The sequence below is a fragment of the Elaeis guineensis genome, chromosome 2 (assembly GCF_000442705.2).
Source record: "Elaeis guineensis isolate ETL-2024a chromosome 2, EG11, whole genome shotgun sequence".
In the NCBI taxonomy this organism is placed as follows: Eukaryota; Viridiplantae; Streptophyta; class Magnoliopsida; order Arecales; family Arecaceae; genus Elaeis; species Elaeis guineensis.
Genome location: NC_025994.2, coordinates 91,715,107 through 91,729,927, shown reverse-complemented (window position 1 = coordinate 91,729,927; position 14,821 = coordinate 91,715,107). Strand labels below are relative to the sequence as shown.

Below are 14,821 nucleotides of genomic sequence, written 5' to 3'. Positions count from 1 at the left end.
TGAAATACATTGAGTAAAGTCAATTTCTGTTCAGAAGTGAAATTCAATTCTACGGTCTCTTTTCCTTCAACCTTTGCAGTAACATGATTGCCCATTAGAACTCCTTCCGGTTCCTTGAGTTCTACATAAGTCTTGAACAAGTTTCTGTCATTGCACACATGGATTGTAGCACCAGAATCCAGCCACCAATCTTCATTTTTGTTTGAAGCATCAGCCATATTCAATTCTATTATCATTCCAATATGCATTACAGAAACCATGGCAACCAATTCCTGGACAGATTTTTCTATCATCTTTGCTTTTCCAGAATTTTCAGAACCAATTCCTGCCTTTCTCAACCTGCACTCACGAATTACATGGCCTTTCTTTCTACAATGGAAATAATTTACAGGTTTCTTGTTCTTTTTCTTAAAGGTTTATTTAGAAACTTTCAGACCAGATGACTGAAATTTTCCAAACTTGTCAGAATTCTGACTCACATAATTAACTTTAGAATCGAAAGGTAGAAACAGTGCCTCAAGTGCCCGTGTCTCACACTCAATTTGAAGATGAATCATAAATTGTTCTAAAGACAAAGTATCAAAAGAGTGCAGAATTTTCTTTCTATAATTACTCCACGATTGAGGCAGTTTAGAAAGGATTGCACCTATTTGTAATGCATCAGAAATTTTAACCTTAAGATCTCTTAATTTTGAAACTAATACTTGCAGTTCATGCACTTGATCCATAATAGACAGATTATCATTCATCTTAAATTTGAAATACTGTAAAGATAGAAATTTATCAGTACTTCATTTTTTATTCTTGTAAGTAGTCTCCAAGACTATCCTGATTTCTTTTGGGGACTTCATATTAGAACAGAGATCACACAGACGATCCGTCAGAGTGTTCGAATATGTCCACAGCACATCAATTCATCTTCCTCATGTTTCTTTGCAATAAGGTTTAGATCCAGGACATAATAAATCTTCAGGGCAGTTAGAAGAAATACCATCTAATCCTTTCAGCGGGTGAAATTAGTTCCATCATATCGATCAAATTTGATGAAATCTTGTTTCATGATTGGAAAACTAGAATTTGCAGCAGTAGCCTCCATGGCAATAAACTCTTAAAAATTGTTAGAAATACAGGAAAAAAAAAGAAATACAAAAAAAAAAAAAATGAAGATAAAGGCTTGAGGCATTACACACTTTTTTTTCAAGAGTTTCTTGCCTGCACTCAGGAGGTTGCAGATAATATCTCTCCAGACTGTTATTGAATTTTCAGAAGATGATTGTCAGGAAGTCGTGTTCTATTTTTATAAAAAGTGAACTGTTCTGAATCAACAGTGATGTAAATATCCAATTTAATTAATTTCAAAATTAATTAAAATTAATTTCGAAAATAGAAAAAAGCTCTTTTGAATTTTCAAGTTCAAGTCTTAGTCCTTTAAATCTAAATTATTATTATTATATATTATATATATATCACATGACCACTAGTGGACAAGTAACTTGTCATGATAAGGTTGGATCACCTTATAAGCCTTTGCCAAAATCTTCCAACTTCCAATGTAGGACTTCAAAGAATCTCAATATTACAAACTATCTAATAAATTCTTTAAGTGCTCTCCAAACCAAACTATTCTCATTCTCAACGGTTTGTTTATTTGTATACAATGTTCTAAAAAATATTTAAAAACTTAATATTTTAAAAGGACTTCCAAGCATTCTTTCTACAAATGATTTCATTAGATATTTGATTAATTTCCTATTATCAATGGATCATTACCTCTATCATAAATTTCTTTCACTTAAGTAATGCATGCGGATTAGAAATAACTATTGCAATGGATTAGATTGGTTTAAGTTTGGATATAGTCTAGTCAAAGACATTGACATATATCAATGTATTTATTTTACATAAACCCATAATCACCCTACGGCCAATTTAAGTTCCCGGTCATTAGCCTTGCATATAACTGAAAACAAAAAAGGCATGATCACGACCAATAAAACTAAATTTAACTTCAACAATATTATCATAATCATCATAAATTTAGAAATTTAACATATATAACAGTAATAAATTAATAAAGGACAAAACTACTTAAAAAGGCAATCCTATATCCCAAAGCCTCATGAGTTCTGTCTGTCACTCTTTCTGGACGGTTACTGTTTTTTCTTTTTTTAAGTGAATCAAATCATATGGAACAAAAATTAGATATAAAATTCAACCGGTATGAAGCCGGATTGCTCCCAACCAGTCACCTTCAGCGAGCCATTGAGCGGGGATTATATGTTGAGCCAAACTCGAACTGGCTTCAAAAGATATCCGCCCAAATCTAGTTATTCTGGACAGGCCCGATCAAACGGGTTAGTCAGACTTAAAAGTGACAACATCACATTTAACCATCAATCATCTATTCAGATCGACTTTGTCACGTACATGTACGCCCCACTGTTAATATTTCCATTTTAAAAATCAAATGTTGGAGATATTATATCCTATACCGTATGCACCTTGCCATATACGATAAGCGGTTATCATTGGCGGCAGCCATGTGGTGCACGCCGTGTAGGACATAATTCTTCCAAATGTTAGGACATGCATGAGATGTTGGAGCATAGGCATCCTTATTTTGTTTATTAATTTCTTAGCTATTCTAAGGCCACGTACACATCTGCATCATGTATAGTGCAATGTCAGATTATACAATATTATAGAAAAATATATTGTTAATTTTATAGATTTTGTAACTGATAGGATGATAACCATCCATCAAACATACCTTCTTATTTTTATATCTAAAAGAAGTACTCAAAATATAACCGGTCTCGATATGTTTTCTTTTTTCAAGTTACATGCAAAGCCGATGCCAAGCCAAGAACAGAAAATGATATAAAACCATGTGCATCAAAAACATGCAACCACAACTATTCTCTTGAAGAATCTTGTTTCTTGATGAATGATTATAACCATAGTCACTTTATTTATTCATTTAAAATCTTTACAAAAATATTATTTTTATGCAATCAATTGTTTTGAGTGGTAACGGAGCAAGCAAGAAACTTCCCCTGATTTCATCAAAAGGTTATGAATGTGTTGCATTCATGAGGAGGAGAAAAAAAGTGGGAAGAGTTTTATGTAAGGAGTTGAGAAAGGTACAAATCTAATATATTAAAATGGAGACTTCTCCGTTGAGAAGCCTCCATCCGCCGCATGTCTTCAGAAAATAGAGAAGAGACCACCACATATCCTTAAAAAAATAAAGAGAAGAGGTCAGCGAGGGAGGAAAACCAGCGGACAATGCAAATGCCCTCCTCCCAAGACCTGCCTTGCCTTCCTCCCCTCCCAGTGGATGGGTGGCGGCGACAATTTTGATGGTGATGCCCTACTCTTCATCCATCCCTTCCTCGCCGTCCTTGGCTATACAAACTATGGTGACAATCTTGCAGTTTTTTCATGAAGGGTTGAGTTCGATTTCGACATCATTGCGAGACTTGGATTGCTGTGCTTTTCTATGAAAGGGTTGTTGAAGCTACACTATGCTCTAGAAGAAGATCATCTTTCTTGTAGTCCCGAGAATTTGTCAAGATAGAAAATGTAGCTATTTTGAAATTTGTTCTATAGGGAGGTCATATATGAATAAATACATTATGGTGGCCTTAGTTGCTTCTGAAAGCAAGCAAAGAGAGAGAGAGGAAGAGAGAGAGGAGAGAAGAAAAAAGAGGAAAAAGAAAGTTGAATTTTTGAAGCAACAAGACGTGAATGATTTAGTTTGAAAATATAGCTCTTTTATCTAGATGAATTTTTTATAATTAAGAAGGGTATTTATAGATTCTGGATTTTGATTTGGATTATTGCTTGAGAAAGGTACAGAAATATAGCTCTTTATCTAGGTGGGTTTATTGTAATTAAGAAAGGTATTTATAGATTTTAGGTTGTGATTTGAATCATTGCTGGAGAAAGATAAAAGGATTATTTATGATTTAGTTAAGTTTTTTGCGTAACTTTGCATGCATTAAAAAAAAAGAAAAAAAGAAACAATGTAAAATGTTTACTTCCTTTTCTTTTTGTATTCGCTTTCGTTTTCTTTTCATAGATGAGAGGATCTAGGACTCTGTAGGGTTATTACTTTGAAAAAAAATTATGAGATTGCTTCTATCATTTTCAGAAGAGATTTAAGCTGGATTTGTAATCTAGATTTCAGAGTAGAACCAATAACATACTATGCTACAATGTTGGTTGTTCGTCATTCGTGGGGTTTTTGGGGAGGTTGAGAAGTTGGTGATGGTCTACAGATCACATATGTAGATGCTCTTAAGATCTTTTTAAGGCATTGAACTAAGCATCTAATTTGATTTATCATAATTCAAGCCTCATATCTTCACAAGATTTGCCTGATAGCTTATAATGTATGCTATGTATGAAATATTAATTTTTTAAAAATTTTTAACTATTTTTAAATGCGTATAAAATAGATGTAATAAAATAAATAAATAAAATAAAATATTATTTAAAAAAATATATCTTTTGCAGTGCATGGGGTTATAAACTAATAATATATTATAATTGAATCACTAGGACTCTTATATAGCATAGATATAGACTTATGATTATCCATCATCTTTGTAGTGCAAAGATTTTCCTGTTGATGGAAGATTTTGAGTTCTTTGGAGCATGGCATTGGTTAAGGCTTTTTGCTTAAGAAAGATCCTCACATTCCTTCTTTCCATATCTGCCAGCTAAGTGCCATTATGAGCTGATCCCAAACTCTTCTCTAGGGCACTAGTATCTTTTTTTCTCCTCCATGAACTACAGGCATCATGGATGCTAGAAGGCCAACTTTTTCGCATTAAGAAGCAAAAAAGAGAAGTTCATTCTACCCTTGAACAAAAATATGGACAACCTATGCTTACCATCCAACCCTTCTTTGCCAGGACTTTCTGGTTATGTGCAACATATTTTTCATCATCGACCAAGCAAACATTTTAACTTTCTTAATTAGTCTTCCAAATTGCTTTATAGTAAGGATAGACAATACTAAAAGAACAGATCGTGGATAATCAAGCACACCTCGATCCACACAGCACACAAGTACAACGAAAACAAGATCGTTTTATAGAGGAAAGATAACTAGAACAAACGTAGAACACAAAATAGGAGAGATAATCAAGTAATAAAAATAAGAAAAAAAAATACATCAGATTTACGTGGTTCGGCCTAATTGTTGGCCTACGTCCATAGGCAAGACCTCCTCAACATTCTTCTATTAATAATCCACGGCACAATGAAGTACAAAATTGAAGAAGAAGAAGAAGAAGAAAAATAATGACTCACACAGACTCTTTTTTACAAAGAAAAACCCTCTTATTTTTCTCTCAAAAAAGAATCTCACGTCTCTTATTTTTCTCCTCTCTGAAACCCTCTCTTTGATTGCTGTTTTCATTGCTCTCAGCCTGCTGAACTTTCTCCCAAGTCTTCTCCTTAAATAGAGCTCGTCACTAAGTGAACATAGATCCAAACCGTGTCAAAATCGGACTCCTATTCGCTGTAGAATCGGAGGAATAAGCTGAGCCATCGGATCTGTATTGCATGGCCTGAAACCACCCAAAAATTGATCAAAATCAGGCCTAAATCAACCAGGAAAGGTTATCAGCCGTTCGATCATCATCGAAAGGAATAAGGGCCAATCAATTGCACCCCGGTCAACCAAAAAATTGCGTAGACTGCGAGAAACACCTGAAAAATGGGGGTTGGTCCATCGTGGACCGCAAGAAATGCCCTGGAAATGGGCGCTCCATCCATGTGCCTCACTGTGGACCACGAAACACGGTAGACCGCGTGCACCGCACTGGGCCGCGCTCGTGTGTGGTTCTGGGCCGGGCCTGGCCTGCCTGTAGTTCTGGGTTGGGTTTTTCTCACATGGGCTTCATCTTAATAATTCTCCCACTTGAAGACATGTGCTGAATTCACAAGAACGTCATCCCTGGAGGTCTTGCCAACCTCCCACTCTTCATGTAGCTCTAAGATCGAGAGAAGCCTTGCTCCAATTGTACTTCTCTCGAGTCATCGATTTTGTCAACACATCTACTGGATTTACATTTGTATAAATTTTCAGCAGTGAGACTAGACCATCATCAACCACATCTCTCACAAAGTGATAGCGAATATGAATATGCTTTGTCCGAGAATGAAACATCAGATTTTTTGCCAAGTGCAACGTGCTTTAACTATCACAATTCACCCTCATCATATCTTGCTTTATTTTGAAGTCTTCCAGAAGATTTTTGAGCCAGATAGCTTCTTTGCATATATGTGCCACTGCAATATACTCTACCTCTGTCATTGATAATGCCACCACTGACTGAAGTTTAGACTCCCAGCTAATAGCACCGTCACCCATGGAGAACACATAGTCTGTGGTAGATCTTTTCTTGTTTCGATCACCTGCAAAATCAGAATCAACATACTCGATGCATGATGTGCAAATCTTAAAATTTGTAAATAAAACCGCAAGCGCACGGTGTGCAGAGTAGCACGACCAGCGAGTACGAGTCTATCCCACAGAGACTTGGTTTAAAAACGATTTTCAAATCTATGCTCAAGCGAGCTTTAACGAAAATCAAAAGTCGAAAGTTGTTTGCTAAAGACAATAAGACTAAGGATCTAGAGTTTTTAAATCCACTAGATCTAGATTAGGAAATTCTACCTAGAATTTTTCTTATTGATCCTAACGACTACTCCTCTTGTCTTTCCCAAGCATAGATTATGAAGGGACTAAGGCCCAATGATAACCCATCAAGATTCTTTACAGGGGAGTAGTAACTAGGATCCCTTAGGGTTTTCTCCTCCTATGCACTGAATCAAGCATGAACTATGAAGGGACTCTGACCCAACTGTAGTTCATCAAAAATTCTTGACAAAAGAGGAAGAAAAAGAAACCTTAAGAAAAAGAAAGAACCCTATGTAAAATCTCTACTCATGATCTAGCTTCATCGCAAATCCTAGAAGGGATGCTTAGCTAGACATGATCTAAATCTACATGCAAAATTTAAATGCAGAAAAATAAACTACCCTAATTTCATAAATTAAACTATCCTAGTTGCATAAATTTAAACTGCATAATTTAAACTAACCTAATTGCATAAAATTTAAATTGCATAAATTAAACTACCCTAATTGCAAGAAAAAGAAATTGCATAATGTAAAGAGATGAAATTGCATAAAAATAAGATTTTATATAAAAAAAATTTATTACAAAAACTTCAAAGCTCGAGGCTTGAGAAGAGAGCTAAAAACCCCACTATCTAGGGTTACAAGCTTGATCGGAAGGAAGAATACATAAAACAAGGGCCTTTGGGGACTTTTTATAGGCATTTGGGGGTTATAAGGTTTTCAAAACTTTAGATGTGGGACTAAGAGGTTTTAGAGGGTTGTTAGGGGGGTTTATGGTGCGCCGATGGGTCCATGGTCCATGCGCCTGTTGCTGTGGACCAGGCGGCTAACCAGATCACCAAATTAGTTGATTTTTGACCAATTTTGATCTGATTTGACTCGGGTTTGACCCAATTGAGTCTTCTTTCTTCATTCTTCAATTTCTGGGTCAATTTAACTCCGTTTTGCATAAAATTTACGCCGTTGGAATCCTCTTTTCTTGTTCTTTCTATTGATGATCTCTTCTTCTACAAAATATAATAACAAGTATCAATTTCTTAATAAAGTTAGATAATTTAGATATTAATTGATACTTTTTATGTCAATTTGTGACATAAATCACATCCCCCAACTTAATCATTGCTAGTCCCTTAGCAATGTACCAAAATAAGATCATATTTCAAAAAGATCCTTCCTTTGCAAATTAATTTAAGATCGAAATTCAAAAAATTTTCTAGTATTACTAAGTAATGAGCTTCGAATTAGAATCGATAGTCAGTCTACTTAGAAGCTTTCTTAGAGTACACTTAAAGTTTTATAGCACTTGTGTGAGTGATAACTAACTTAGTATTTCAGTATTAACTTGTACAGGCCAATTGTATCATTTTTCATAATTTAGTTCGATTAATTTTCTATACACCCCAGATTAAACAAAGAACTAAGGTAGCTTTCACACTGTTTTTTTTTTTTTTTTTTTTTTTGAGCATGCTGGCCTTCCCACCATCGTTTGATGCGAATCTCAATACTTGACTTAGGTGAAGAGATCCGGTTACTAGGCTTAGGGCAATCCACATTTACTCTATGTTTTGTATTTTATTTCAGGCAGGTAGCTCTTTCCTTAAATTCAAATTTCTTCAATTGGGATGTAGAGAAAATTATCTAATTTAAATAATACTCAAATCCTTAATTGGCCTTACAATTAACACCTACTTTACCTTGTTAGTGTGCATGTGCAATTGGAAGTGCTAATAGTCTTTAAATGACCTAAGCCACCAAGAGTCTAACCAGCTAATCTTCTCCGTGACTCACTACATTAGCAAATACTTTCTAACTTACTCTTATTTCTTTTATAGATTAATTTATTTCATATATATATATATTTATTTTTTATTTTTTTTACATAATATATTAAATGCAAGAAATAACTCATAGTGGAAGGAAAAGAAAATGATAACACCTGATTTTGTTCAAGCTCTCCCCCCAACTTGACCGACATTGTCCCCAATGGAGTTTATCTAATTTATTTGTCCTAAGCAAACTGAAAACAAAGAAAGCATTAGAAATTAAATAAGCTGGGTTGCCTTCCAGAAGCGCTAAATTTTATGTCTTCAGCCAGACCAAACCTCGAAGCAACTTAATCAGAATAAGTTGGTTCATAAAGAACCATGGCATCTTCAACAGTCTTGACAGGTAATTCCAAGAATGGTTTTAATCGTTGACCATTAACTTTAAAGATAACACCATTACTTGGGTTTTCAATCTCAACAGCTCCATGTGAAAAGACTTCCTTTGCTAAAAATGGTCCTGTCCATCTAGACCTAAGCTTTCCTCGAAACAGATGTAATCTAGAGTTATATAAGAGCACCTTTTGTCCGATATTGAAAATTTTTCTTATAATTGATTGATCATGAAATGCTTTGGTTCGTTCCTTGTATATCCTTGCATTTTCATAGGCTTCATTTCTAAGTTCTTCTAATTCATTCAATTGAAGCTTCCTATGGTTTCCAACGTCGTTCAAATTTATATTTAGTTGTTTGATGGCCCACATAGCTTTGTGTTCTATCTCAATAGGCAAGTGATATAGTTTACCAAACACAACCCTATAAGGAGACATTCCTAGATTGGTCTTGAAAGCGGTTCGGTATGCCCAAAGTGCATCAATTAATTTCAAAGACCAATCCTTTCTATTGGCACTAACAGTTTTTTCCAGGATCTGTTTGATTTATCGGTTTGACACTTCAACTTGCCCACTAGTTTGAGGATGATATGGTGTGGCTAATTTGTGGGTGACATTATACTTTTTCATCAATGTTGCAAAGATCGGTTACAAAAATGGATTCCCCGATCACTAATGATTGCCCTAAGAATACCGAAACGGGAGAGAATATTTTCTTTAAGAAACTTAATGACCATTTTGCTATCGGGTGTTCTACATGCAATTGCTTCTACCCACTTTGAAACATAATCAACTGCTACTAGAATATATTCATTTCCAAAGGAATTTGGAAATGGTCCCATGAAATCGATCCCCCAAACATCAAAAACTTCAACTACCAAGATTGGGTTGAGTGGCATCATGTGTCGCTTGGTGATTCGACCCATTTTCTGACATTGAGCACAACTTTTACAATATTCATGAGCATCCTTAAACAAATTGGGCCAATAAAAACCATATTGGAGAACCTTAGCAGCAGTTTTCTTAGATGCGAAGTGACCCCCACATGCTTGATCATGATAAAAAGATAAAATATTCATGATTTTGTTATCTAGGATACACCTTCTAATAATTTGATCAGGATATTGTTTAAAAAGATAAGGATCATCCCAAATGAAATACTTCACTTGGGCAAAGAATTTATATTTATCCTGCTTAGTCCAATGAGAAGGTATCTTGCCTATGGCTAAATAATTTACAATATCAGCAAACCAAGGTTCAGTAGATACAGACATGAGTTGCTCATCTGGAAAAGATTCATTGATGGGTGGTTCACTAGATGGTGCAACTGAAATTCGGGACAAATGATCTGCTACAACGTTCTCAGTGCCTTTCTTGTCCCTAATTTTTAGGTCAAATTCTTGTAGGAGCAAAATCCATCTGATTAAGCGTGCCTTGGCATCCTTCTTTGCTAGGAGATGTCTAATGGCTGAGTGATCGGTGTAAACAATGGTGTGGATCCCAACCAAATAAGATCTAAATTTTTCTAAAGCAAAGACAACGGCAAGGAACTCCTTCTCAGTTGTGGTGTAGTTAAGCTGCGCATCATTTAAGGTTTTACTTGCATAATATATCACTCTAGGCAGCTTATTTATCCGTTGACCTAAGATTGCGCCCACAACATGATCGGACGCATCACACATTAATTCAAATGGTTCAGACCAGACAGGAGGATGAATGATTGGAGCTGATACAAGTGCATTTTTTAGAAATTCAAAAGATTCCAAGCACTCATGAGTAAATTCAAATTTGGTATCCTTTACCAAAAGATTAGTCAATGGATGTGCTACTTTGCTAAAGTTGGCAATAAACCTTCTATAGAATCCAGCATGACCTAAAAATGAACGTATTTCTTTCACAGATTTAGGTGGTGGAAGACTTACAATTAGATCTATTTTGGCCTTGTCCACTTCAATCCCCTTTTTAGAAATGACATGGCTAAGAACTATTCCCTGTTTGACCATAAACTGACATTTTTTCCAGTTGAGAACTAGGTGCTTCTCCTTACATCGTTCTAGAACTAATTGCAGGTGATTCAGACACTCGGAGAAGGTTAGGCCAAAAACAGAAAAGTCATCCATAAAAATTTCTAGAAATCATTCTATCATATCTGAAAACATGCTGATCATGCATCTCTGGAAGGTTGTCGGTGCATTACATAGTCCAAAGGGCATTCGTCTATAGGCAAAAGTACCAAATGGACAGGTGAATGTAGTCTTTTCTTGATCTTCAGCGGCTATGGGGATCTGGTTGTAACCGGAGTATCCATCAAGAAAACAGTAAAACTCTTGTCCGGCTAGTCTTTCCAACATTTGATCAATAAATGGCAAAGGAAAGTGATCTTTCCTTGTCGCAGCATTCAACTTTCTATAGTCTATACAGACCCTCCATCCCGTTTGGGTCCTAGTTGGGATAAGTTCGTTTGCATCATTTTGGACCACTGTTACCCCAGATTTCTTGGGTACTACTTGAACTGGGCTTACCCAAGAGCTATCAGAAATAGGATAAATTATTCCACTATCTAGGAGTTTCAGAATCTCCTTTTTAACTACATCCTTCATAACTGGATTAAGCCTTCTTTGGGCTTCTCTTGTTGGTTTAGCCTCTTCCTCTAAGTATATTCTATGTTGAACTATAGAAGGGCTTATTCCTTTGATATCTGCTATGGTCCAACCTATTGCCTCTTGATTTGCTTTTAGAACTGACAATAACTCCTCCTCTTGCTTGGGATCTAGGTCTGATGCAATAATTACAGGCAAAGTTTCTTTGGATCCTAGATATGCATACTTGAGATGTTTTGGGAGGGGCTTCAGTTCTAAAATGGGTGCTTCCTCTATCGATGGTTTAGGTGATGAGTTCACCATCTCAATGATTGGTTCAGTAGGAAGTGTCGATTCCTGATTAATCTGATTTTCTTTAAGTATTTCATTGACATCCTCAGACTCATGGATTAACCAGGGGTTAGACTCTAGGTCGACTTCATCATCACTAATGTCAATGGATTCATAAATACCATCTTGGACTACATTGACATCAGCATGAGAAGAGGATTCCTGTTCTAAGTTAAAAATATTAAGCTCAATGGTCATATTCCCAAAGGATAACTTCATTAGACCATTTCGACAATTGATTTCAGCATTGGCCGTAGCTAAGAATGGTCTTCCTAAAATGACAGGTATATGTCTTTTAGGATTCGCAACTGGCTCAGTCTCTAAAATAATAAAATCTACAGAGAAAATAAAATTTTCAACCTTTATCAGAACATCCTCGACCATTCCCTTAGGGATCCTGAGAGATCTATCGGCTAACTGTAATGTGATCCCAGTAGGTTGAAGTTTTTCTAATCCTAGTTGTTCATACACCGAATATGGAAGGATATTCACACTAGCTCCTAGATCTAGCAAGGCCTTTTTTATATTGGTTTCTCCAATAACACAAGAAATTGTTGGAGCTCCAGGGTCCTTATATTTAATTGGCACATGGCTAGATAGGTATGAACTGACACTTACAGTCAAAAATGCTTTCTTTGGTACATTAGTGATCCTTTTCCTAGTGCAGAGATCTTTTAAAAATTTGGCATAAGTTGGAACCTGATGGATTATATCTAAAAGAGGAATATTAACTTGGACTTGTTTAAATACCTCTAAAATTTTGTCTAAATGTTCAGATTTATTGGATTTCAGTCTATTTGGAAAAGGAGCTCTAGGACTTTTAAGTACTGGACTAGGTGAATTTTCAGTTTCTGGTGCTTGAGGTTGAAAGGTAGTAGTTTTAGAAGGTGACTCGGCAGATGAGTCATCTATATCATCAAGTGCAACTACCTTATTGTCTATTTGTTTTTCTGATCTTAAGGTATGAATGACATTTACACCATTAACTTGGTTTCCTTGTTGGGGTCGTGGACCATTTTGGTTCCTAGAATTTGGCTCATGTTGGCTAGGTAACCTACCATGTTCTCGTTCACTAATGGTCGAAGCCAGCTGACTTACTTGCATTTCCAGACAGGCTATAGCTTGGGTGTTATTATTTATGAGTTGACCCATGGTTTGCATAAAGCTGGTATATGTTTTCATCATGGCTTCTAGGCTTTTCTCTAAAGAGGTAATTTTCTTGTCATTATCATGGAAGCCTGGCGGGTTGTTCATCACTGGGTTGGACCTTAGATTTTGCTGATTGAAATTTGGATTACCTACATTAGGATTCTGGGATCATGAGAAATTCGGGTGATTCCTCCAACCTGGGTTATATGTGGGTGCATAAGGATTGTTCAATGGTCCTTGATAGGTGGCATTCACCTGTGCACACTCATTCGAGTAGGAACATTCTTCTAAGACATGGTCTGGTGCATTGCACCCTTTACACATGGGTGCAGATATTTGATTTACATTGACTGGTCTTTGTAATTCTAAGGCTTCCAATCTACGTGTTAAGGTTGCAATCTTGGCCTCTGATGCTAGGGTTGGTTGAATTTGATGCATTCCTCCTCTTGAAGGTGTAGTTTTATCAGGTTCCCTAGTTGTTTCCCACTGTGAATTTTTCTCGGCTAGGTCTTCTAAGAATTGCCAAGCTTCAGTAGTTTCTTTGTCCATAAATTGGCCTTGGCACATGGACTCTAGCATGGTTCTTGAGTTTGAATCTAACCCCTCATAGATGATCTGGCATAATCTCCAAGTTTCTATTCCATGGTGTGGGTATTGGGTCAAAAGATTCTTGAAACGATCAAAGTACTTCCAAAATGATTCACCAGCTAGTTGGTAAAATTGATTTATTTCATTCCTAATCCTAGCTGTTTTATGATGGGGAAAATACTTTTTTAAAAATGTTCTCACAAAGCCCTCCCAGGTAGTGACAGAATAGTTTGGCAGACTATAAAGCCACTTCTTAGCATTGTCCTTAAGGGCAAAGTTGATTAATCTAAGTTTGACCTTATCCTCTGTTAATTGCAGTTTCATGGTTGCACATACCTCCTCAAATTCTCTAATAAATATATAAGCATCCTCTAATCCTGTGAATTTTGGAAGCATATTTATGATTTGAGGTTTGATTTCAAAATTGTTAGCTGTGGGTTGTGGCAACCTGATACAAGATGGTTGGATGGAGCCAACTGGATAACACAAATCCTTAAGGGTCATGGTTTGGATTGGTTCAGCCATTGGAACAACAGAAATTGACTCAATTCTAACTAGACGACCCGACACTCTTCTCCACACACGAGGTGTACGGTTCTCGATGTTTATACAATTTTTTTTTTTTTATAAAATTTTTATGTATAAGGAAAAGAAAGAAAAGAGAAAAAGTTCTAAAGAGAAGATCCTAAGGAGTCCTAAATCTAAAGAAAAGTAATCAAATTAATTTAAATTTTAAATTTTTTTTTTCAAACAAGTGAATCAATAAATTAAACTCAATCTATCCTAGGGTTAACCTAAATCTAGACAGCTCCTAACTGTTTCAAGATGACCCTTCAAGCCTTCCAAGTGGAGATTGATCAACTAGTTAGCCAGGTAAGTATAAGAGGTGGGAGGTTCACTCATCGTTGCCTTTCTAAACACCAAACGAGTTGGCCAGGCCAGCAACTGAACCAATTTAACAAACCACCCTCAGGAACTTGCCTAGACACCAACTAATCAAACAACTCAAACTTGGTAGAACTCTTAGGGTTCCTTGTCCTATTGAGCTCGAATTCCTTAAGGTTGACGTCTAATTGATTTTAAGATTAAAAGTCTAGGTAATGCAATATGATGGAGATGGTTTTTGGGCTAAGAAAGGGTAATAAAATCCCCACCTTATCTTGTTAATGGGTTGATGCCCTTAGATTAATTATGAAAATGCAAATGCAAATAAACAAGATGACCAAGAATGTAAAAGATTTTAATTTAAAATTTTTTTTTAAATTTTGATATTTTACTTCACGATTATGAAATGTCTTTTGTTTTGTTTTATTTTATTATTTTTTTTTATGATTAAGTA

The 14,821-nt window shown here is 35.8% G+C and overlaps 1 non-coding gene across 1 annotated transcript; it reads left to right on the top strand.

Annotated features, from left to right (window-relative positions):
- The first annotated feature begins 13,531 nt into the window (after nucleotides 1-13,531).
- Nucleotides 13,532-13,638, top strand: LOC140855960 (small nucleolar RNA R71). Its single transcript, XR_012139402.1, has one exon. It is a non-coding gene; the product is annotated as a small nucleolar RNA R71 (small nucleolar RNA).
- The last annotated feature ends 1,183 nt before the right edge of the window (nucleotides 13,639-14,821 follow it).